Below are 23,651 nucleotides of genomic sequence, written 5' to 3'. Positions count from 1 at the left end.
TGGTGGCTTGTATGGTGGGGTTGTATGGTGGGGTTGTATGGTGGGTTGTATGGTGGGGTTGTATGGTGGGGTTGTATGGTGGGGTTGTATGGTGGGTTGTATGGTGGGGTTGTATGGTGGGTTGAATGGTGGGTTGTTTGGTGGGGTTGTATGGTGGGTTGTATGGTGGGTTGTATGGTGGGATGTATGGTGGGGATGTATGGTGGGGTTGTATGGTGGCTTGTATGGTGGGTTGTATGGTGGGGTTGTATGGTGGGGTTGTATGGTGGGTTGTATGGTGGGGTTGTATGGTGGGGTTGTATGGTGGGGTTGTATGGTGGGGTTGTATGGTGGGGTTGTATGGTGGGGTTGTATGGTGGGGTTGTATGGTGGGGTTGTATGGGGGTTGTATGGTGGGATGTATGGTGGGGTTGTATGGTGGGATGTATGGTGGGGTTGTATGGTGGGGTTGTATGGTGGCTTGTATGGTGGCTTGTATGGTAGCTTGTATGGTGGGCTTGTATGGTGGCTTGTATGGAGGGTTGTATGGTGGGATGTATGGGGGGTTGTATGGTGGCTTGTATGGTGGGGTTGTATGGTGGCTTGTATGGTGGGGTTGTATGGTGGCTTGTATGTTGGGGTTGTATGGTGGGTTTGTATGGTGGCTTGTATGGTGGGGTTGTATGGTGGGGTTGTATGGTGGGTTGTATGGTGGGGTTGTATGGTGGGTTGTATGGTGGGTTTGTATGGTGGCTTGTATGGTGGGTTTGTATGGTGGCTTGTATGGTGGGTTTGTATGGTGGCTTGTATGGTGGGGTTGTATGGTGGCTTGTATGGTGGCTTGTATGGTGGGTTGTATGGTGGGATTGTATGGTAGCTTGTATGGGGGTTGTATGGTGGCTTGTATGGGGGTTGTATGGTGGGGTTGTATGGGGGTTGTATGGTGGGATGTATAATTCGTACGTTTTTGGTTAGCCTAACGGTTGTGGATATAAATATAAATACAGTATGGTGGTTATAAATAGGAGCTGCTTGTATAAACATCAGAGGTCCGCGGTTGTTCAACGTCCTCCCAGCGAGCATCAGAAATATTGCCGGAACAACCGTGGACATCTTCAAGAGGAACCTAGATTGTTTTCTCCAAGGAGTACCGGACCAAGCGGGCTGTGGTGGGTATGTGGGTTGCTCCAAGCAACAGCCTGGTGGACCAAACTTTCACTAGTCAAGCCTGGCCTCGGACTTGGCTTGGGGAGTAGAACAACTCCCAGAACCCCATCAAGCAGGTATGGACCAATAGCAGCTGCCTCGTATGGACCAATATGAGCTGCCTCGTATGGACCAATATCAGCTGCCTCGTATGGACCAATAGCAGCTGCCTCGTATGGACCAATATCAGCTGCCTCGTATGGACCAATAGGAGCTGCCTCGTATGGGCCAATATCAGCTGCCTCGTATGGACCAATAGGAGCTGCCTCGTATGGGTCAATATCAGCTGCCTTGTATGGACCAATAGCAGCTGCCTCGTATGGACCAATAGCAGCTGCCTCGTATGGACCAATATCAGCTGCCTCGTATGGACCAATATCAGCTGCCTCGTATGGGCCAATATCAGCTGCCTCGTATGGACCAATATCAGCTGCCTCGTATGGACCAATATCAGCTGCCTCGTATGGACCAATATCAGCTGCCTCGTATGGACCAATATCAGCTGCCTCGTATGGACCAACAGCAGCTGCCTCGTATGGACCAATAGGAGCTGCCTCGTATGGATCAATAGGAGCTGCCTCGTATGGATCAATAGGAGCTGCCTCGTATGGACCAATAGGAGCTGCCTCGTATGGACCAATAGGAGCTGCCTCGTATGGACCAATAGGAGCTGCCTCGTATGGACCAATAGGAGCTGCCTCGTATGGACCAATAGGCCCTGCTGGAGTTACCTTTATTCTTATGTTGCATGTTGATAGAGTGGGATACCGAGAGAATTAGCTGGTGTGTGCGTGACTAATGTAGTGGTGTAGAGAGGAGGAGCTGCTGGTGTGGTGGTGGTGTGGTGGTGGTGGTGGTGGTGTAGTGGTGGTGGTGTAGTGGTGGTGTTGTAACACTGTAAAAGTGTTTGGGTTAGTTTATTTAAAATATATATAGAATATGAGTCACAGACGGATTTGGAAAGGCGCCAGTTGTCTGCCTGAGATCTCACACCTCAAAGCGTTAATGACCTCAAGTGACCTGAGGTCAGATCATGAGAATTTCACCTTGCTTCCGCTAAGCTCTTAATTGTAGTCTGGTAGCCTTCAAACAAGCCGACGTTTAAGGAGTGGCTTGGTAGTGCCGGAGGCTATCTATTTGTGGGCGGAGTTAGCTACTAGGTTCCCCAATATAAACTCGGAGAGCTATCCAGAAAGAGCATTAACAGACAGAGCAGCAGACGAGCCAGGAGAGCAGAGAGAAGACAGCCCTACCAGGGAGGCTGTCGGCCGGCAGGGCGGGAGTCTCCGTCAACTACAGACCCCCCCCCCCTCTCTATTCAACTTAGACTCAGTCCTCGGTGAGTGAACATTAAGGTGACTTGGTCGTGTTTTACAAGTGTTGTGTGATGATCAGGGGCAGTCAAGTTGTAGGGTTCTCGAATTCTTGGATGATGACTCACTTTGCATATTAAACTGGAACATTTTAATTGGATTGCTATATTATGATACTTCATGTGAAATATAATTATGAATTTATTATTTAAATTGTGTTTAACTTTGTGCCCTAGAGCTTTGAGTTGAGGATTTGAGAAAGCCTCAGGGGTTACTGGGTTCATGATATAAATGAGTACATGTTTGGAGTTGATACATGATAAAGATGGGAACTACTAATAATGAACTCATGATAACATCTTTTGATAATTTTGTGATACAGGCAAGTTCCATTCCTTGTCTTGTATGTAATGGTCTAGAATGGATGGTGGCAGCATTTCGTCTTCTACTATCTACTCTTCTACTTCTATCTACTCTTCTACTTCTACCTATCTACACCTCTCCCTCCACCCATCTCTAAATTCTCACTTTCAACTAATGACCCTCCTCGCTCCTCCCACCTCTCTCCCTCTCACCCCCAAGCCCTCACTAATTACTTCACTATTCATTTCTTTCCTTTCGTTTTCTCTTATACGTTTGTGGCAATGATTCTGTATTCTAGAGTTCTCTCTAGAGTTTCGGGTAACTGATCAAGTGACGGCGCCTTGTAGTCTTAGCACCTAGGTAGTCAAATACCTAGGTTACAAGGTGTTGAACGAGAGAGGTTGCCTTAGGAACTCTGGAGGGTGCTCTAGAATAGTTAGCTAACTGGGGACGGGATAACGGACTAGAGAGAGCTGTTTCCCCCGGCCTCGTTTTTTAACTGGGGGGGTGGAATAATGGACAAGATAGAGCTTATTTCCCCCACCCCCCGTTACAGTGTGGTGGTGGTGGTGTGGTGGGTGGTGTAGTGGTGTGGTGGTGGTGTAGCCAGACGAGAGAGTAAGTACACACAACAATGTCCAGCTCCTGGCCCAGCTGTGCTCGGCCACGCCGGGAACTTGGCCACACTTACAATGTGGGGAGAGGGTAGCGGGGAGCTGAGAGTGGGGTGTGGGGAGGGAGGTTGCGGGGAGCTGAGAGTGGGGTGTGGGGAGAGGGTAGCGGGGAGCTGAGAGTGGGGTGTGGGGAGAGGGTAGCGGGGAGCTGAGAGTGGGGTGTGGGGAGGGAGGTTGCGGGGAGCTGAGAGTGGGGTGTGGGGAGAGGGTAGCGGGGAGCTGAGAGTGGGGTGTGGGGAGGGAGGTTGCGGGGAGCTGAGAGTGGGGTGTGGGGAGGGAGGTTGCGGGGAGCTGAGAGTGGGGTGTGGGGAGAGGGTAGCGGGGAGCTGAGAGTGGGGTGTGGGGAGAGGGTAGCGGGGAGCTGAGAGTGGGGTGTGGGGAGGGAGGTTGCGGGGAGCTGAGAGTGGGGTGTGGGGAGGGAGGTTGCGGGGAGCTGAGAGTGGGGTGTGGGGAGGGAGGTTGCGGGGAGCTGAGAGTGGGGTGTGGGGAGAGGGTAGCGGGGAGCTGAGAGTGGGGTGTGGGGAGGGAGGTTGCGGGGAGGGGGGGGGGAGGCGTCTGAGGCTACCTCACCTGGGCATGTGGCTGCCTACTTTCCCCTACCTTGTCTCACTACTACCTTACCTCACTACTACCTTGCCTCACCAACGGTACAGTTGACTAAGGCGCGTCTGGGAACATCCCGGGCGTAGGTTCGAACCCTCATCACGGTCCTTGTGGATTTGTTCACTTAATATATCACCTTATTGAGCCCCCCGCTAGGTGAAGGTTGGTGATGACTAGGCATCACCAGGTGAAGGACCGACCGTGTTTCAGTTGGTCCTGGAGATCTGGACCATTATAATGTTGGTGTTCAGTTACGGTCCAGTGTTCGGTGTGGAATCTGGAGCGTTCGGTGTGGAGTCTGGAGTGTTCGGTGTGGAGTCTGGAGTGTTCGGTGTGGAGTCTGGAGTGTTCGGTGTGGAGTCTGGAGTGTTCGGTGTGGAGTCTGGAGTGTTCGGTGTGGAGTCTGGAGCGTTCGGTGTGGAGTCTGGAGTGTTCGGTGTGGAGTCTGGAGTGTTCGGTGTGGAGTCTGGAGCGTTCGGTGTGGAGTCTGGAGTGTTCGGTGTGGAGTCTGGAGTGTTCGGTGTGGAGTCTGGAGTGTTCGGTGTGGAGTCTGGAGTGTTCGGTGTGGAGTCTGGAGTGTTCGGTGTGGAGTCTGGAGCGTTCGGTGTGGAGTCTGGAGTGTTCGGTGTGGAGTCTGGAGTGTTCGGTGTGGAGTCTGGAGCGTTCGGTGTGGAGTCTGGAGTGTTCGGTGTGGAGTCTGGAGTGTTCGGTGTGGAGTCTGGAGTGTTCGGTGTGGAGTCTGGAGCGTTCGGTGTGGAGTCTGGAGAGATACTCACGGGTCTCAACTCGATACCTGGAGACGGTTCCGGGGTCATTGTCCCCGCAGTCTCCGACGGTGTGGTCGACCAGACTGTTGGGCACCGCAGCGTGCTGTTAGACTAGGAACCACAGCCAGGTTGATCATGGATCCTTTGGAGGTGTTGACCCGGTTCCTTCACGAACATACTCTTAATGACTCTCACATTTAGCGGGAGGGTGTTAGCCAGCCTTAATGAGCTCTTAATGTTTATATAATTGACTCCTAAATAGGTTTATTGCCCCTATTTTTTAATAAATTGAAATTGAAATAAGTTTATTGAGGTAAAATACAGACAAAGGGATGAGGTAGCTCAAGCTATTCTCACCCCGTTCAGTACATCGTGTTAATACATACATAGACACACATCACAAACAATAAACATATTACCAAACATTCTGAGAGATAAACATATACATTTCCTGTTTTTTTAATAGATCTATATGTGGTGCTAGGCCTTCTGATGGTCTGACGTGATTTAAATTTTAAATTTTGCCCCGAGGGGCGAGTTTATTGGGCAGCGCCACTCATCTTGTGAGTGGACATACCGCCATAGCAGAATGTGATGTTATTTCCGCGTGTAGGACTGGAGCCAGCAGGTCTAATACTCCCAGCTGGCAGATTATAGTCTCTCCTGCCTGCGCTCCAGGGAATACTGATATCCACATCTCAACCACGCTTCCTAATTGGTAGTCTGGTCAACCAGGCTGTTAGACGCAGCTGCTCGCAGTCTGACGTAGGAATCACAGCCTGGTTCATTAGGCATCCTTTGGAGCACCCAGCTCTCTTTGGAACACATTAATGAGTCTTTAGTGCAGCCGGCGTCAACGACTTCTCCAGCCTCTAATGGGGTGGTTAGTGTGAAACAATATGCCGCCTTAGAGAGTGTTAGCGCCAGAGTTATGGGGGGTAGCGGAACTATTGGTCTGTTGTGTCTTGTTGTGAGGGAGATGCTGTTGGTCCACACCTCTCACCAGGTGGGTCGTGGGTCGTGGGTCGTGGAGGTTCCCGGAGGACCTGCGAGGTGGGATGGGTGGGGATGGATGGATAGTTGCTCTGTAGGTGGGTAGCGTAGTGGGTGGGTGGTGGATAAATGGGTGGTTGGGTTCACAGTGGGTGAGAAGGGGGGGGGGGATAGGGTAGTGGGTGTCTGGGGGGGGGGTAATGAATGGTAGGGAGGGTGGGTGGGTGGGTGGTGGAGGGTGATAGGTTAGGGCCTCCTGCCCTACTTGCTCAGGGTAGCCGAGCGGCTCACCCTGACCCCTTTATTTCGTATACCCAAGGAGACCTGCACACACCTGTCTTTCCTCCCACACCTGCACACACCTGTGCCCCAGCCCCCTGCACACCTGTGCCCCCCTCCCCACCTGCACACACTAGACACTGTGTGCCCAAACAAGAGAGAACGGCCTTTAGAAACTTGTGCAAGGAATCTTTCAGAACATTATATACCACATATGTCAGACCAATCCTGGAGTATGCGGCTCCAGCATGGAGTCCATATCTAGTCAAGCATAAGACTAAACTGGAAAAGGTTCAAAGGTTTGCCACCAGACTAGTACCCGAGCTGAGAGGTATGAGCTACGAGGAGAGATTACGGGAATTAAACCTCACTTCGTTGGAAGACAGAGGAGTTAGGGGGGACATGATCACCACATTCAAGATTCTCAAGGGAATCGAGAGGGTAGATAAAGACAGGCTATTTGCAGGCGATGAGTCACAATAACGTGGCTAAAGTATGTTGACCAGACCACACACTAGAAGGTGAAGGGACGACGACGTTTCGGTCCGTTCTGGACCATTCTCAAATCGATTGTCATTCTCTTACAATCGACTTGAGAATGGTCCAGGACGGACCGAAACGTCGTCGTCCCTTCACCTTCTAGTGTGTGGTCTGGTCAACAGGCTATTTAACACAAGGGGCACACGCACTAGGGGACACAGGTGGAAACTGAGTGCCCAAATGAGCCACAGAGATATTAGAAAGAACTTTTTTAGTGTCAGAGTGGTTGACAAATGGAATGCATTAGGAAGTGATGTGGTGGAGGCTGACTCCATACACAGTTTCAAGTGTAGATATGATAGAGCCCAGTAGGTTCAGGAACCTGTACACCTGTTGATTGACAGTTGAGAGGCGGGACCAAAGAGCCAGAGCTCAACCCCCACAAGCACAACCAGGTGAGTACAACTAGGTGAGTACACACACACACACACACACACACACACACACACACACACACACACACACACACACACACACACACACACACACACACACACACACACACACACACACACACTAGGGGCCTCGTAGCCTGGTGGATAGCGCGCAGGATTCGTAATTCTGTGGCGCGGGTTCGATTCCCGCACGAGGCAGAAACAAATGGGCAAAGTTTCTTTCACCCTGAATGCCCCTGTTACCTAGCAGTAAATAGGTACCTGGGAGTTAGTCAGCTGTCACGGGCTGCTTCCTGGTGTGTGTGTGTGTGTGTGGTGTGGAGAGAAAAAAAAAAAGTAGTTAGTAAACAGTTGATTGACAGTTGAGAGGCGGGCCGAAAGAGCAAAGCTCAACCCCCGTAAAAACACAACTAGTAAACACACACACACACACACACACACACACACATACACACACACACACACACACACACACACACACACACACACACAAGGACATTCACCACCAAGAAATACAGCAGTTCCTCACTCACAGGAAAATCTGTGAGCGAAGAAAAAGTCTTTTAATTGAGAAAAATCTATTAAGTAGCATTTTGAAACTATTAAGTAGCATTTTGAAACTATTAAGTAGCATTTTGAAACTATTAAGTAGCATTTTGAAACTATTAAGTAGCATTTTGAAACCATTCAGTAGCATATTGTGACCTTGTAAAGCCACCAGGCTGGCGCGAGTTGATCTGGGTTGTCCCAAAATAGAAATTTAGAAATACGTAATCCAACGCCGCAATGGAAATAGAGGCTCAGATTTTTGTTTAATTATCAAAGGAAGCGTCAAGCCATTACGACTATATAGCACGTGGAAGGGGTCAGGATAAGGATTTGGGATGGGACGGGGGGGAGAAGGAATGGTGCCCAACCATTTGGACGGTCGGGGATTGAACCCCGACCTGCATGAAGCGAGACCGTCGCTCTACCGTCCAGTCCAAGTGGCTGGACATAGAGCACAATAAATCTTTGCCTTTTCTAGATACTTGTATCTAGTATTGTATAAATATGGAAAAAATTGTAAGTTTTCTATATATAACCACACGAGGTGTTGGGCCGTATATACGGTTTTCTCATTACCACAGAGTAAGACAAGCGGTGTAATGATGACCTTAAACATAATACAGGGTACAAAACACAATCAAATCTGCCCATAGTAGGAGAGCAACATGTAAAGGATTTGGGAATAATGATGTCTGACGACCTAAATTTTAGGGAGCATAACCAAGCAAATATTGTGTCAGCTAGGAAAATGATCGGATGGATTACGAGAACTTTCAAATCCAGGGATCCCATCACAATGTTTGTACTATAGAAGTCACTTGTGCTGTCCCGTCTTGAGTACTGCTCAGTACTCACTTCCCCCTTCAGAGCAGGAGAGATTACTGAAATAGAGGGAATACAGAGAACATATACGGCACGCATAGACGAGATAAAGCACCTAAATTATTGGGATCGTCTCAAAGCTCTCTAAATGTACTCACTGGAAAGGAGACGAGAGAGATACCAAATAATATACATATGGAAAATACTGGAGGGACAGGTCCCAAATCTACACAGTAAAATAACAACGTACTGGAGTGAACGATATCGAAAAAATGCAGAATAGAACCAGTGAAGAGCAGAGGTGCCATAGGCACAATCAGAGAACACTGTATGAACATCAGAGGTCTTCGGTTGTTCAACGTCCTCCCAGCAAGCATAAGAAATATTGTTGGAACAACCGTGGACATATTCAAGAGGAAACTAGATTGTTTTCTAAAAAAAAAAGTGCCGGACCAACCGGGCTGGGGTAGATATGTGGGCCTGCGGGCCGCTCCAAACAACTGCCTGGTGGACCAAGCCCTCACAGTTAAGGGACATAACTGGTCGGCCAGTTATGTCCCTTATTTGTAGTGGAAGCGTGTTGAACAGTCTCGTGCCTCTGATGCTGATAGTTCTCTCTTGAACACTGTGAGGGGTCGGCCAGTTATGTCCCTTATGTGTAGTGGAAGCGTGTTGAACAGTCTCGGGCCTCTGATGTTGATAGTTCTCTCTTGAACACTGTGAGGGGTCTGCCAGTTATGTCCCTTATGTGTAGTGGAAGCGTGTTGAACAGTCTCGGGCCTCTGATGTTGATAGTTCTCTCTCAGAGTACCTGTTGCACCTCTGCTCTTCAACGGGGGTATTCTGCACATCCTGCCATGCCTCCTGGTCTCATGTGGTGTTATTTCTGTGTGCAGGTTTGGGACCAGCCCCTCTACTATTGTCCACGTGTAAATTATTATGTATCTCTCTCGCCTGCGCTCAAGAGAATACAGATTTAGGCTCTTTAGTCGGTCCCAATAATTATGATGGCTTGTAGAGTGGATTCTAGTAGTAATGGATCTTTGCACGCTCTCCAGGTCAACAATGTCTCCGGCTCTGAATGGGGCTGTTAGTGTGCAACAATATTCCACCCTAGAGAACACTTGTGTCTTGAAGAGTATCATCACTGGTCTGGCGTCCCTTGTTTGGCAGGTCCTTGTTATCCAACCTGTCATTTGTCTGACAGTTGTGACAGCTACTTTATGGTGTTGTGTAGAGGTAAGGTCTTCTCACATGGTTACTCCTAGAGCCTTTACATTGCTTTTTCGTTCTATAGTGAGACTTGATCGTGTTTTATATATGGTTTCCGTTTTTAAATTTAAACATTTTTCATAGCGCAGGAACTGGAACTTATTTTCATTAAACTTCATATTATAATCTGTGGCCCATTGAAAGACCTGATTTACATCAGATTGGAGGTTTGCCGTGTCCTCTATATTGTCTACTCGCAGGAAAATCCTGGTGTCATCTGCAAGTGATGATACAGTGCTGTAGTTTGTATCCTTGTCTGTGTCTGGTATTAGGATGAGGAAAAGCACCGGAGCATGTACGGTACCTTGTGGGGACTGAGCTTTTCACAGTAGATGATCTGGATTTGACTGTGTTGACTATGACACTCTGCGTTCTGTTCGTTAGCAAGTTGAAGATCCATCTCCCTACTTTGGCAACAATTCCTTTTGTACGCATTTTGTGTGCAGTAACACCATGGTTACCTAGCAGTAAATTAGGTACCTGGGTGTTAGTCAGCTGTCACGGGCTGCTTCCTGGGGGTGGAGGCCTGGTCGAGGACCGGGCCGCGGGGACACTAAAAGCCCCGAAAGTATCTCAAGATAATCTCAAGAAGATGGTCACGTTAATCGAAAGCTTTTGCAAAGTCTGTGTATATTACATCTGCATTTTGCTTGTCTTCCACGGCAGCTAAGGTCAGGTCGTAGTGGTCCAGCAACTGTGAGAGACAGGAGCGTCTCTCAACCCGTGTTGCACATGTTCTGAACCCTTGTTTTCCAGAGTTATGTAGATGTTGCGATTCCATGTGGTTTGTAATCTTACTTCTTAACACCCGTTCAAAGATTTTTATGATGTGTGATGTTAGAGTTGTTGGTCTATAATTATTTACATCCACTTTACTATCTCCTTTGTGAAGTGTCGCGCTCTCCGCTGCTGTAAGCATGTCAGGGATGACGCCAGGATCTAGGCTCAGTCTCCAGAAGATGTTTAGGCCCTGTGATAGTGGTGTTTTGCACTTCTTAATGAGTATAGAATTCCATGAGTCTAGGCCTGGTACAGAGTACTTGGGCATGCTGTCTATGGCTACTTCACAGTCCAGTGGGGTTAGGGTGACATCTGATTGACAGGGTGGGTAGGGGATATATAGGCTGACATCTGATAGTTCGATGGTGGTGTCACATTCATGAAGAATTCATTTGGTTCATCAATGTTCAATGTTATCTTGAGATGATTTCAAGGGCTTTAGTGTCCCCGCGGCCCGGTCCTAGACCAGGCCTCCACCCCCAGGAAGCAGCCCGTGACAGCTGACTAACTCCCAGGTACCTATTTACTGCTAGGTAACAGGGGCATTCAGGGTGAAAGAAACTTTGCCCATTAGTTTCTGCCTCGTGCGGGAATCGAACCCGCGCCACAGAATTACGAGTCCTGCGCGCTATCCACCAGGCTACGAGGCCCCTTGTGGTCAGGAGTTCACCGAAAAGTGAACCCCTAATCGCACGCCAGCAAGATACGAACCCCTCGCAGTGAAGCCTCAGTATTTCACTCATTTCTTTGTTGTCATGTGTGAAAGTTCCATCACCCTTGCGCAAGGGCCCGATGCTGGACGCACTTTTTGTTCTTGTCTACCAGAAAAAGTATTTCGGGTTCCTCTCTATTTCACTTGTGGCCTGTGGCCCCCTTTGCCTCTCTTGGATTTTATATGATTCTTGAAACTTTATCTCAATTGTTTATATTTCCCTACGCAGCCTTCCTCGTCGTTGTTGGGGTAGAGTGCAGCGTTGGCGATGTTCTGCTCTTTGTTTTCTTCGCCTATAGATGGCGCGCCGTTCTCCTTCCAGATTGCACCTTTTTTCTCCTTTCTTAGTGGTATGTGACTTGTACACTCTCCCAGTGTTGCTGGGAGAGTGTACACACTCCCAGTGTTGCTGGGACTCTTGTACACTCTCCCAGTGTTGCTGGGACTCTTGTACACTCTTCCAGTGTTGCTGGGACACTTGTACACACTCCCAGTGTTGCTGGGACTCTTGTACACTCTCCCAGTGTTGCTGGGACTCTTGTACACTCTCCCAGTGTTGCTGGGACACTTGTACACTCTCCCAGTGTTGCTGGGACTCTTGTACACTCTCCCAGTGTTGCTGGGACTCTTGTACACTCTCCCAGTGTTGCTGGGACTCTTGTACACTCTCCCAGTGTTGCTGGGACTCTTGTACACTCTCCCAGTGTTGCTGGGAGAGTGTACACACTCCCAGTGTTGCTGGGACTCTTGTACACTCTCCCAGTGTTGCTGGGACACTTGTACACACTCCCAGTGTTGCTGGGACTCTTGTACACTCTCCCAGTGTTGCTGGGACACTTGTACACACTCCCAGTGTTGCTGGGACTCTTGTACACTCTCCCAGTGTTGCTGGGAGAGTGTACACACTCCCAGTGTTGCTGGGACTCTTGTACACTCTCCCAGTGTTGCTGGGACACTTGTACACACTCCCAGTGTTGCTGGGACTCTTGTACACTCTCCCAGTGTTGCTGGGAGAGTGTACACACTCCCAGTGTTGCTGGGACTCTTGTACACTCTCCCAGTGTTGCTGGGACACTTGTACACACTCCCAGTGTTGCTGGGACTCTTGTACACTCTCCCAGTGTTGCTGGGACTCTTGTACACTCTCCCAGTGTTGCTGGGACTCTTGTACACTCTCCCAGTGTTGCTGGGACTCTTGTACACTCTCCCAGTGTTGCTGGGACTCTTGTACACTCTCCCAGTGTTGCTGGGACTCTTGTACACTCTCCCAGTGTTGCTGGGACTCTTGTACACTCTCCCAGTGTTGCTGGGACTCTTGTACACTCTCCCAGTGTTGCTGGGACTCTTGTACACTCTCCCAGTGTTGCTGGGACTCTTGTACACTCTCCCAGTGTTGCTGGGACACTTGTACACTCTCCCAGTGTTGCTGGGACACTTGTACACTCTCCCAGTGTTGCTGGGACACTTGTCCACTCTCCCAGTGTTGCTGGGACTCTTGTACACACTCCCAGTGTTGCTGGGACTCTTGTACACTCTCCCAGTGTTGCTGGGACTCTTGTACACTCTGCCAGTGTTGCTGGGACTCTTGTACACTCTCCCAGTGTTGCTGGGACTCTTGTACACTCTCCCAGTGTTGCTGGGACTCTTGTACACTCTCCCTGTGTTGCTGGGACTCTTGTACACTCTCCCAGTGTTGCTGGGACTCTTGTACACTCTCCCAGTGTTGCTGGGACTCTTGTACACTCTCCCAGTGTTGCTGGGACTCTTGTACACTCTCCCAGTGTTGCTGGGACTCTTGTACACTCTCCCTGTGTTGCTGGGACTCTTGTACACTCTCCCAGTGTTGCTGGGACTCTTGTACACTCTCCCAGTGTTGCTGGGACTCTTGTACACTCTCCCTGTGTTGCTGGGACTCTTGTACACTCTCCCAGTGTTGCTGGGACTCTTGTACACTCTCCCAGTGTTGCTGGGACTCTTGTACACTCTCCCAGTGTTGCTGGGACTCTTGTACACTCTCCCAGTGTTGCTGGAACTCTTGTACACTCTCCCAGTGTTGCTGGGACTCTTGTACACTCTCCCAGTGTTGCTGGGACTCTTGTACACTCTCCCAGTGTTGCTGGGACTCTTGTACACTCTCCCAGTGTTGCTGGGACTCTTGTACACTCTCCCAGTGTTGCTGGGACTCTTGTACACTCTCCCAGTGTTGCTGGGACTCATGTACACACTCCCAGTGTTGCTGGGACACTTGTACACACTCCCAGTGTTGCTGGGACTCTTGTACACTCTCCCAGTGTTGCTGGGACACTTGTACACACTCCCAGTGTTGCTGGATCTCTTGTACACACTCCTAGTGTTGCTGGGACTCTTGTACACACTCCCAGTGTTGCTGGGACACTTGTACACTCTCCCAGTGTTGCTGGGACACTTGTACACACTCCCAGTGTTGCTGGGACTCTTGTACACTCTCCCAGTGTTGCTGGGACTCTTGTACACTCTCCCAGTGTTGCTGGAACTCTTGTACACTCTCCCAGTGTTGCTGGGACTCTTGTACACTCTCCCAGTGTTGCTGGGACTCTTGTACACTCTCCCAGTGTTGCTGGGACTCTTGTACACTCTCCCAGTGTTGCTGGGACTCATGTACACACTCCCAGTGTTGCTGGGACACTTGTACACACTCCCAGTGTTGCTGGGACACTTGTACACACTCCCAGTGTTGCTGGGACTCTTGTACACTCTCCCAGTGTTGCTGGAACTCTTGTACACTCTCCCAGTGTTGCTGGGACTCTTGTACACTCTCCCAGTGTTGCTGGGACTCTTGTACACTCTCCCAGTGTTGCTGGGACTCTTGTACACTCTCCCAGTGTTGCTGGGACACTTGTACACTCTCCCAGTGTTGCTGGGACACTTGTACACACTCCCAGTGTTGCTGGGACTCTTGTACACTCTCCCAGTGTTGCTGGGTCTCTTGTACACACTCCTAGTGTTGCTGGGACTCTTGTACACACTCCCAGTGTTGCTGGGACACTTGTACACTCTCCCAGTGTTGCTGGGACACTTGTACACACTCCCAGTGTTGCTGGGACTCTTGTACACACTCCCAGTGTTGCTGGGACTCTTGTACACACTCCCAGTGTTGCTGGGACTCTTGTACACACTCCCAGTGTTGCTGGGACTCTCAAAGCACTGGTTTAAGTCTCCATTATTCGTTCCCAGTTAATCTGTTTGTTATTGAAATTGAATTTGCTGAATTCTTCCCTGAGAGGATCTGTCTGAACAGCTGTGCTACAGGTGTAGCCTAGCAAGCTCGTGTGAACCAGCTCTAGCAGGTGTGGGTGGGCTTTATTGGGTGTGGGTGAGCTTTAGCAGGTGTGGGTGGGCTTTAGCAAGTGTGAGCCAGCTCTAGCAGGTGTGAGTGGGTTTTGGCAGGTGTGGCAGGCAGGCAGACAGGGTAGCAGGCAGGCAGGCAGCCAGGCAGGCAGGCAGCCAGGGTAGCAGGCAGGCAGGCAGGCAGGCAGGCAGCCAGGGTGGCAGGCAGGCAGGCAGCCAGGGTGGCAGGCAGCCAGGGTGGCAGGCAGGCAGGCAGCCAGGGTGGCAGGCAGGCAGCCAGGGTGGCAGGCAGGCAGGCAGCCAGGGTGGCAGGCAGGCAGGGTGGCAGGCAGGCAGGCAGCCAGGGTAGCAGGCAGGCAGGCAGCTAGGGTAGCAAGCAGGCAGGCAGGCAGGCAGCCAGGGTGGCAGGCAGGCAGGCAGCCAGGGTAGCAGGCAGGCAGGCAGGGTGGCAGGCAGGCAGGCAGGGTGGCAGGCAGGGTGGCAGGCAGGGTGGCAGGCAGGCAGGCAGGGTGGCAGGCAGGGTGGCAGGCAGGGTGGCAGGCAGGCAGGCAGGGTGGCAGGCAGGGTGGCAGGCAGGGTGGGAGGCAGGCAGGGTGGCAGCCAGGCAGGCAGCCAGGGTAGCAAGCAGGCAGGCAGGCAGCCAGGGTAGCAGGCAGGCAGGCAGACAGACAGACAGGCAGGCAGGCAGGCAGGCAGGCAGGCAGGCAGGCAGGCAGGCAGGCAGGCAGGCAGCCAGGGTAGCAAGCAGGCAGGCAGGCAGCCAGGGTAGCAGGCAGGCAGGCAGCCAGGGTAGCAGGCAGGCAGGCAGGCAGGCAGGCAGGCAGGGTGGCAGGCAGGCAGGCAGGGTGGCAGGCAGGCAGGCAGGGTGGCAGGCAGGGTGGCAGGCAGGGTGGCAGGCAGGCAGCCAGGCAGGCAGGCAGCCAGGCAGGCAGGCAGGGTGGCAGGCAGGGTGGCAGGCAGGGTGGCAGGCAGGCAGGCAGGGTGGCAGGCAGGGTGGCAGGCAGGATGGGAGGCAGGCAGGGTGGCAGCCAGGCAGGCAGGCAGCCAGGCAGGCAGGCAGGCAGCCAGGCAGGCAGGCAGGGTGGCAGCCAGGCAGGCAGGCAGGCAGCCAGGCAGGCAGGCAATCAGGCAGGCAGGCAGGCAGGCAGGCAGGCAGGGTGGCAGGCAGGCAGCCAGGCAGGCAGGCAGGGTGGCAGGCAGGGTGGCAGGCAGGCAGGCAGGGTGGCAGGCAGGCAGGCAGGCAGCCAGCCAGGCAGGCAGGCAGGCAGGCAGGCAGCCAGCCAGCCAGCCAGCCAGGCAAGCAGCTTGGCAAGGCGTGTAAGCCTTATTCCAAGAAGCCCATATTGAACAGCGTTCTCTGGAAGTTAAGCCGCCTTCCCAGAAGACCGGGCTGTTCTAATGTACACAGGTACACATGTAACACATGTAACACAGGTACACATGTACACAGGTACACTCACGCACAATGCTGCTCTCTAGGGACTCCGTCAGTCTTGTGGTGAGAGAGGGAGAGGTTACCTCTCACAAGAAGAGGTAGAGAGCACAAGTTAGTTCTCATCTAGAGTCTGCGCCCCTTTCCTGAGTCTCCTGCCAGATATGGGGGGGGGGGCAAAAAAATATTAGTAGGGGGGGTGGTCCCATAAGGTTTGGGACCAGCCCCTCTACTATTTTCCACGTGTAAATTATTATGTATCTCTCCCGCCTGCACTCAAGAGAATACAGATTTAGGCTCTTTAATCGGTCCCAATAGTTTAGATGTTTTACTGAGTGGATTCTAGCAGTAAAGGATCTCTGCACGCTCTCCAGGTCAACAATTTCTCCAGCTTTGAAAAGGGCTGTCATTGTGCAGCAGTACTCCACTCTAGAGAGCACAAGCGTTTTGAAGAGTATCATCTTTGATATAGCATCTCTAATTTGAAAAGTTCTTGTTATCCAACCTGCCATTTTTCTTGCAGTTGTGACGGCTACTTTATTGTGTTCTTTAAAGGTAAGGTCTTCCGACATTAGTATACACAAATGTTGGTATCACATCCATGACCAGTTCATTTGGGTCATCAATTTCCAGTGTGTTTAGTGGCTCCCTGAAGACAGAGTCGTATTGATTCCTCAGTATTTCGCTCATTTCTGTATTGTCATCTGTGAAAGTTGCATCTCTGTGTCGCAGGGGCCCGATACTAGATGTGTTTTTTTATCTTGATTTTGCATAGGAGAAAAAATATTTCGGATTTCTCTCTATTTCACTGATGGCCTTTTGCTCTCTTTGCCTCTCCTGGGTTTTGTATGATTCTTGTAGCTTGAGTTCAATTGTTTCTGTTTCTCTACCTAACCTTCTTCGCCGTTCTTGAGATAGGGTGCGACTCTCAAGTTGTTCCGCGATTCGTTTTCTTCGCCTATAGAGGGAACGACGTTCCCGTTCCAATCTGCATCTCTTCCTCTGTTTCTTAAGGGTATGCGGTTTAAACATATTTCTAGTGCTACTGAGCTTAGTTTTTCCAGGCACTGGTTCAGGTTTACATTTTCTAGCTGTTCTTCCCAGCTTATTTCTGTCAGGTCTTGGTGTATTTGCTCCCAGTTAATCTGTTAGTAAAATTGAATTTGCTGAACTCCCCCCCCCCCCCATGGGGCTCGGGACTGGTTGGGCAGGTCTGCTCCCCATGCTGGTCTGAACTTCAATTAAGTTGTGATCTGAGTAACAGGTATTTGTAATCATTATGTTCCTGATCAATTCATCGTTATTGTCCACATTGGTCGAAAGGTTTTGCAACATATGTGTGTATTGCGTCAATGTTTATGTCATAGTGGTGTTTTTTTTTTTTTTTTTTTTTTTTATTATTATTATTTTCTACCACAGACGTGGCCACACATTTACAATGCTAACCAGCATATATACATTTTCTTCTGTCCTCCATGGACAGGGTTAGAGAAGTGTTAAACATACAGTTCAGGGGTTTATTGAACACTCAACCACAGAAGGTGATTCGGTGCTTTTAAAATGCTAAGCTAACCTACATACGTAAATACAAAGATACACAGATTTACGTATGTCCTACATAAAGTATTAGATGTGTCTTTTACATAGTGTCATTAATGTACATTCACAAAGGTGAAATGTAATTCTGATCAGCTTCCATATTTGCTTTATACCCATACATATACATACACACACACACATACACATACATATATACACACATACATGCAGTCACATACATTTGTCTCATTTACCCTGACAGGGTGAGGTAGCTGATAAAGAAACTAGTGTGCAATTAAGCACTTAATCACTGAAGGTGATGAAGGTGCTTTTACAAGCATAGTGGTGTAGCGGTGGTGAGAGGCGCCCTGGCCCGCGCCCTTGTTGTCCGGGGGCTGTGTAGGAAGCACGGGGGGGGGGAGGGGGGGGAGGCACTTGGGAGACAGGAGGGAGGGAGGCAGGAGGGAGCGAGGCAGGAGGGAGGGAGGTAGAAGGTTCTTTGGGGAAGAAGGGAGGGGGGGGGGGGGGGAGCGGCCGATTCTGGGAATATGAGGCAAACTTCGTTTCCAGAGTTTCCCAGAACAGTGACGCGGCCACCACCACCACCACCACTCCCCCCACCCACCACCACCACCACTCCCCCCACCCACCACAAACCACCACCACCACCACCTATCCATAACTACCAACGTCACGTTTACCACCACCATCATTACTACCATCACTACCACAACAACCACCAACTTCCATGATTGGTAACAAAAATGGTTGCTTGAAGTCAATCCCAACAAGTGCAAGGTAATGCAGATGCGAAAAGGAGAGAGGAGAGCAGAAGGCAGCTACACCATACAGGTGTGTGGTTCCATGCAGGTGTAGCACCGGCATGGAGCCGAAACTGAAAAGGTACAAAGGTTTGCCACAAGACTGGTCCCGGAGCTAAGAGGGTTAAGCTATGAGGATAGGCTGAGATGGCTACCTTGTGTAGCTTCCAGGGATCAATGGCCGTGGGGCCCGATTCCTACGTCAGGCTGCGAGCAGCCGCGTCCAACAGCTTGGTTGACCAGACCACAAACCAGGAGGCCTAGTCAGAGAGCGGGCCGCGGGGACGTTGATCCTCGGAAGCACCACACGGTAGCCACAAGACTTATATTCAACTAGGCTTATATTTCACTAGGCCTATATTCCATATAGACCTATTCAAGTAGGCCTATATTTTATAAAACTCATATTCCACTACGCCTGTATTTCATTAGGCCTATATTTAAATTAGGCCTATATTCACCTTGGAGGGGGAGATACGTTATGGAGAGACGGGGGGGGGGGGGGGGGGCACGAGGCCATGGTAGCAAGACAGGTGTGCCAGGTGTGGGAGTGGCAGGTGTGGGAGTGCCACACCCTGCTGGAGACCCCACACTTGGCACCATTCCTGCCGCTGTCTGCACCCTTAGCCAGGGAGTCAACAGGTGCGGCCATCTTGCTGGGGGGGAGGGAGAGGGAGAGGGAGGTAGGGAGAGAGGTAGGAGGAGGAGGAGGGAAGGGAGATAATTGTAAGGAGCAGCTAAATGCCCTCCACCAACGATGAATTGATCAGGAACATAATGATTACAAATACCTGTTACTCAGATCACAACTTAATTGAAGTTCAGACCAGCATGGGGAGCAGACCTCAACCAGTCCCGTGCCCCAGGGGGGGGGGGGAGTTCAGCAAATTAAATTTTACTAACAGATTAACTGGGAGCAAATACACCAAGACCTCACAGAAGTAAGCTGGGAAGAACAGCTAGGAAATGCAAACCTGAACCAGTGCCTGGAAAAACTAAGCTCAGTTGCACTAGAAATATGTTTAAACCGCATACCCCTAAGAAACAAAGAGGAAGAGGTGTAGATTGGAACGGGAACGTCGTTCCCTCTATAGGCGAAGAAGACTAATCGCGGAACAACTTGAGAGTCGCACCCTATCTCAAGAACGGCGAAGAAGGTTAGGTAGAGAAACAGAAACAATTGAACTCAAGCTACAAGAATCATACAAAACCCAGGAGAGGCAAAGAGAGCAAAAGGTCATAAGTGAAATAGAGAGAAATCCGAAATATTTTTTCTCCTATGCAAAATCAAGATGAAAAAAACACATCTAGTATCGGGCCCCTGCGAAAGGGAGATGGAACTTTCACCGATGACAATACAGAAATGAGCGAAATACTGAGGAATCAATACGACTCTGTTTTCAGCGAGCCACTAAACACATTAAAGATTGATAACGCAAATGAATTTTTCATGGATGTGATACCAACATCAAATCATATATCAGACGTCACCCTATCTCCACTGGATTTTAAAGAAGCCATAAACAGTATGCCTATGCACTCTGCACCAGGCCCGGATTCTTGGAACTCCATATTCATCAAGAACTGTAAAAACCACTGTCGCAGGCCCTTCACATTATGTGGCGACAAAACCTATATACTGCTTGATGGGGTTCTGGGAGTTCGGTTACTCCCGAGCCCGGCCCGGGGCCAGGTTTGACTTGTGATAACTTGGTCCACCAGGCTGTTGCTTGCAGCGGCCCGCAGGCCCACATATCCATTACAGCCTGGTTGGTCCAGCACTTCTTGCAAGAATTGATCTAAGTGGCTCTTGAATATAGCCATCTTTGTTCCAGCAACATTTCTAATGCTTGCTGGGAGGGTGTTGAACAGCTGTGGACCTCTGATGTTCAGGCAGTATTCTCTGATTGTGCCTATGGCACCTCTACTCCTCACTGGTTCTATTCTTCATTTCCTTCCGTATCTTTAGCTCCAGTATATTATTATTGTCCTGTGCAAATTTGGGACCTGGCCCTCCAGTATCTTCCATGTATATATTACTTGATACCTTTGTCGTCGTCTCCTTTCTAGTGAGTACATTTTGAGAGCTTTGAGACGGTCCCAATAATCTACATGTTGTATCGTGTCTATGCGTGCCGTGTATGTTCTCTGTATTCCTTCTAATTCACATCTCTTCCGCTCTGAATAGGGAGGTGAGTACTGAGCAGTGCTCGAGACGGGACAGCACCAGTGATGTAAATAGTATTAGCAGGGGAGCCGGTCGGCCGAGCGGACAGCACACTGGACTTGTGATCCTGTGGTCCTGGGTTCGATCCCAGGCGCCGGCGAGAAACAATGGGCAAAGTTTCTTTCACCCTATGCCCCTGTTACCTAGCAGTAAAATAGGTACCTGGGTGTTAGTCAGTTGTCACGGGCTGCTTCCTGGGGGTGGAGGCCTGGTCGAGGACCGGGCCGCGGGGACACTAAAGCCCCGAAATCATCTCAAGATAACCTCAAGATTACAGTGGGGTCTCTGGACGTGAACGTTCTCGTAATCCATCTTATCATTGTCATGGCCGCCGCCGCTATATTTGCTCGGTTATGTTCACTAAATGTCAGGTCGTAATTCATAATTAAAAGTAATCACAATTCCCAGATCTTTTACATGTTGCTTTCCCTCTATGAGTAGGTCTGAGTGTGTCCTGTACCTTGTGTTTCGTTTAACTTCCTCGTTTACACCATTCCTCAGTACCTGGAACTTGTCACCGTTAAACATCATGTTACTTAAGACTTTACACTGTGAAGTATATACCTCACTCTCCCATCACCCCTCCCCCCCCCCACACACACACCTCACCCCACACCCCCTTCACCCCACACCTGTTACACCATACCTGCACACCCCCACGTACACACTCCCCCCCCCCTCACTTCCCTTCCCCCCCCCTCGACCTCCAACAATAAACACCAACCAATATTATATTGTTATGTTTGTCTTCCACAGGTGCAGGTATGATCCTCGTGGCTGTTGTGAGTGGCTTTCTGATGTCTGGCGGGGGCCTCATGCTATTCTCCACACCAGACCTCAACAACTTAGTTGAACCTTCTCATCAAGGTACCCTCCCCCTAAGCTTAGTACTCCCCCCCCCCTTCCTCCCCTCGCAGAGTAGTACAAGCTTTCTCCCCCCCCCTTGCCTATCACCACTATCTACAACTGCTTGATACCTGCTTAATGGGGTTCTGGGAGTTCTACTCCCCAAGCCGGGCCCGAGGCCAGGCTTGACTTGTGAGAGTTTGGTCCACCAGGCTGTTGCTTGCAGCGGCCCGCAGGCCCACATACCCACCACAGCCCGGTTGGTCCGGCACTCCTTGGAGAAAACTATACTAGTTTCCTCTTGAAGATGTCCAAGGTTGTTCCGGCAATATTTCTTATGCTTGCTGGGAGGACGTTGAACAACCGCGGACCTCTGATGTTTATACAGTGTTCTCTGATTGTGCCTATGGCACCTCTGCTCTTCACTGGTTCTATTCTGCATTTTCTTCCATATCGTTCACTCCAGTACGTTGTTATTTTACTGTGTAGATTTGGTACTTGGCCCTCCAGTATTTTCCAGGTGTATATTATTTGGTATCTCTCTCGTCTCCTTTCTAGTGAGTACATTTGGAAAACTTTGAGACGATCCCAATAATTTAGGTGTTTTATCGCGTCTATGCGTGCCGTATATGTTCTCTGTATTCCCTCTTTTTCAGCAATCTCTCCTGCTCTGAAGGGGGAAGTGAGTACTGAGCAGTACTCAAGACGGGACAACACAAGTGACTTCAAGAATACAACCATTGTACTCTTGAACACAGAAAGCTTGTGGCAAGTCTGTGTGTATTCTGCGTTGTGCTTGTCTTCCATGGCACCGTAGGCCATGTCATAGTGGTCCAGCAGTGAGAGAGGCAGGAGCGCCCTCTTCTGAATCCTTTTTTTTTTTCCCTGGGCGGGCCCTAAGCCTCTGGCTGGCCCACTAAGTGTTACTTGTTTCTTGTTTGTGTTGTGCTTAAGCGGTGTATGAGTATATATGACTGGTATGGTCGCTTCAGGAAGATTATGCCCAATGTGTTTAACAACGTCTTCTGTTCTTTTGTGAATCCATCCAGCCCAACCACTTGGGCTGGACGGTAGAGCGACGGTCTCGGTTCATGCAGGTCGGTGTTCAATCCCCAACCGTTCAAGCAGTTGGCCACCATTCCTTCCCCCGTCCCATCCCAAATCCTTATTCTGATTCCTTCTCAGTGCTATAGTCGTGATGTCTGTCTCCAGGGCCGGTGCTTTCTCCCGTTGCTTCTCTTCTCCTCTGTTGAATCTAAATTGAAATTTTAAAGGTTTTGTAACTGTGCACTTTGTTAGATAATGTTCCAGTGGTCTGTTGTGGCTGTAACTGTGCACTGTGTTAGATAATGTTCCAGTGGTCTGTTGTGGCTGTAACTGTGCACTGTGTTAGATAATGTTCCAGTGGTCTGTTGTGGCTGTAACTGTGCACTGTGTTAGATAATATACCAGCGGTCTGTTGTGGTTGTAACTGTGCACTGTGATAGATAATATACCAGCGGTCTATCGGGCATTTCTCCACAGTGCTGACAGAAATAGCCTAAGCTACTCTATCCCTTTAAGATGTATTTCTTTCTTGTCTCAATAGACAAACTTGAACTAGAATTTCGTCTCATGTTCGGGAAGCTGTAAGCCTGTTCCCCATGCCCATGGGTTAGGAAATGTAGATGTTTATCTCTCAGAATGTTTGGTAATATGTTTATTGTTTGTGATGTGTTTATATGTATGTATTAACACGATGTACTGAACGGGGTGAGAATAGCTTGAGCTACCTCATCCCTTTGTCTGTATTTTACCTCAATAAACTTATTTCAATTTCAAATGGGTTGGCCAGGTTTATTTAAACGCTGTGATTTCATGTGATTTGTAATCTTCTCGACACTTTCAAAGCGTTTTATGATATTTAAATTTAGAGTTATTAGTCTTGAATTTTTGCATTTGCTTTACTACCTCCTTTGTGAAGTGGCGCGCTTAAATTTAAATTTAAATTTTAAATTTTGCCCCGAGGGACGAGTTTATTGGGCAGCGCCACTCATCTTGTGAGTGGACACACCACTATAGTGACAGTATTGGGCAGCGCCACTCATCTTGTGAGTGGACACACCACTATAGTGACAGTATTGGGCAGCGCCACTCATCTTGTGAGTGGACACACCACCATAGTGACAGTATTGGGCAGCGCCACTCATCCTGTGAGTGGACACACCGCCAT

At 49.9% G+C, this 23,651-nt stretch overlaps 1 protein-coding gene across 2 annotated transcripts in view; it reads left to right on the top strand.

Moving 5' to 3' along the window:
- Window positions 1-23,651, top strand: part of shn (schnurri) — a 169,768-nt gene that overhangs the window by 60,685 nt on the left and 85,432 nt on the right. Inside the window, exon 2 of one of the 2 annotated variants that reach the window (XM_045741105.2) lies at window positions 21,350-21,460. The exons of the other annotated variant lie outside the window; for it this stretch is intronic. The gene's annotated coding sequence lies outside the window, so the exon portion shown is untranslated. The remainder of the gene's footprint in view (window positions 1-21,349; window positions 21,461-23,651) is intronic. 2 annotated transcript variants of the gene reach the window in all.

The sequence above is a fragment of the Procambarus clarkii genome, chromosome 19 (assembly GCF_040958095.1).
Source record: "Procambarus clarkii isolate CNS0578487 chromosome 19, FALCON_Pclarkii_2.0, whole genome shotgun sequence".
NCBI classification, from domain to species: Eukaryota; Metazoa; Arthropoda; class Malacostraca; order Decapoda; family Cambaridae; genus Procambarus; species Procambarus clarkii.
The sequence above is the reverse complement of the archived record's forward strand: the minus strand, read 5'-3'. Positions and strand labels throughout refer to the sequence as shown.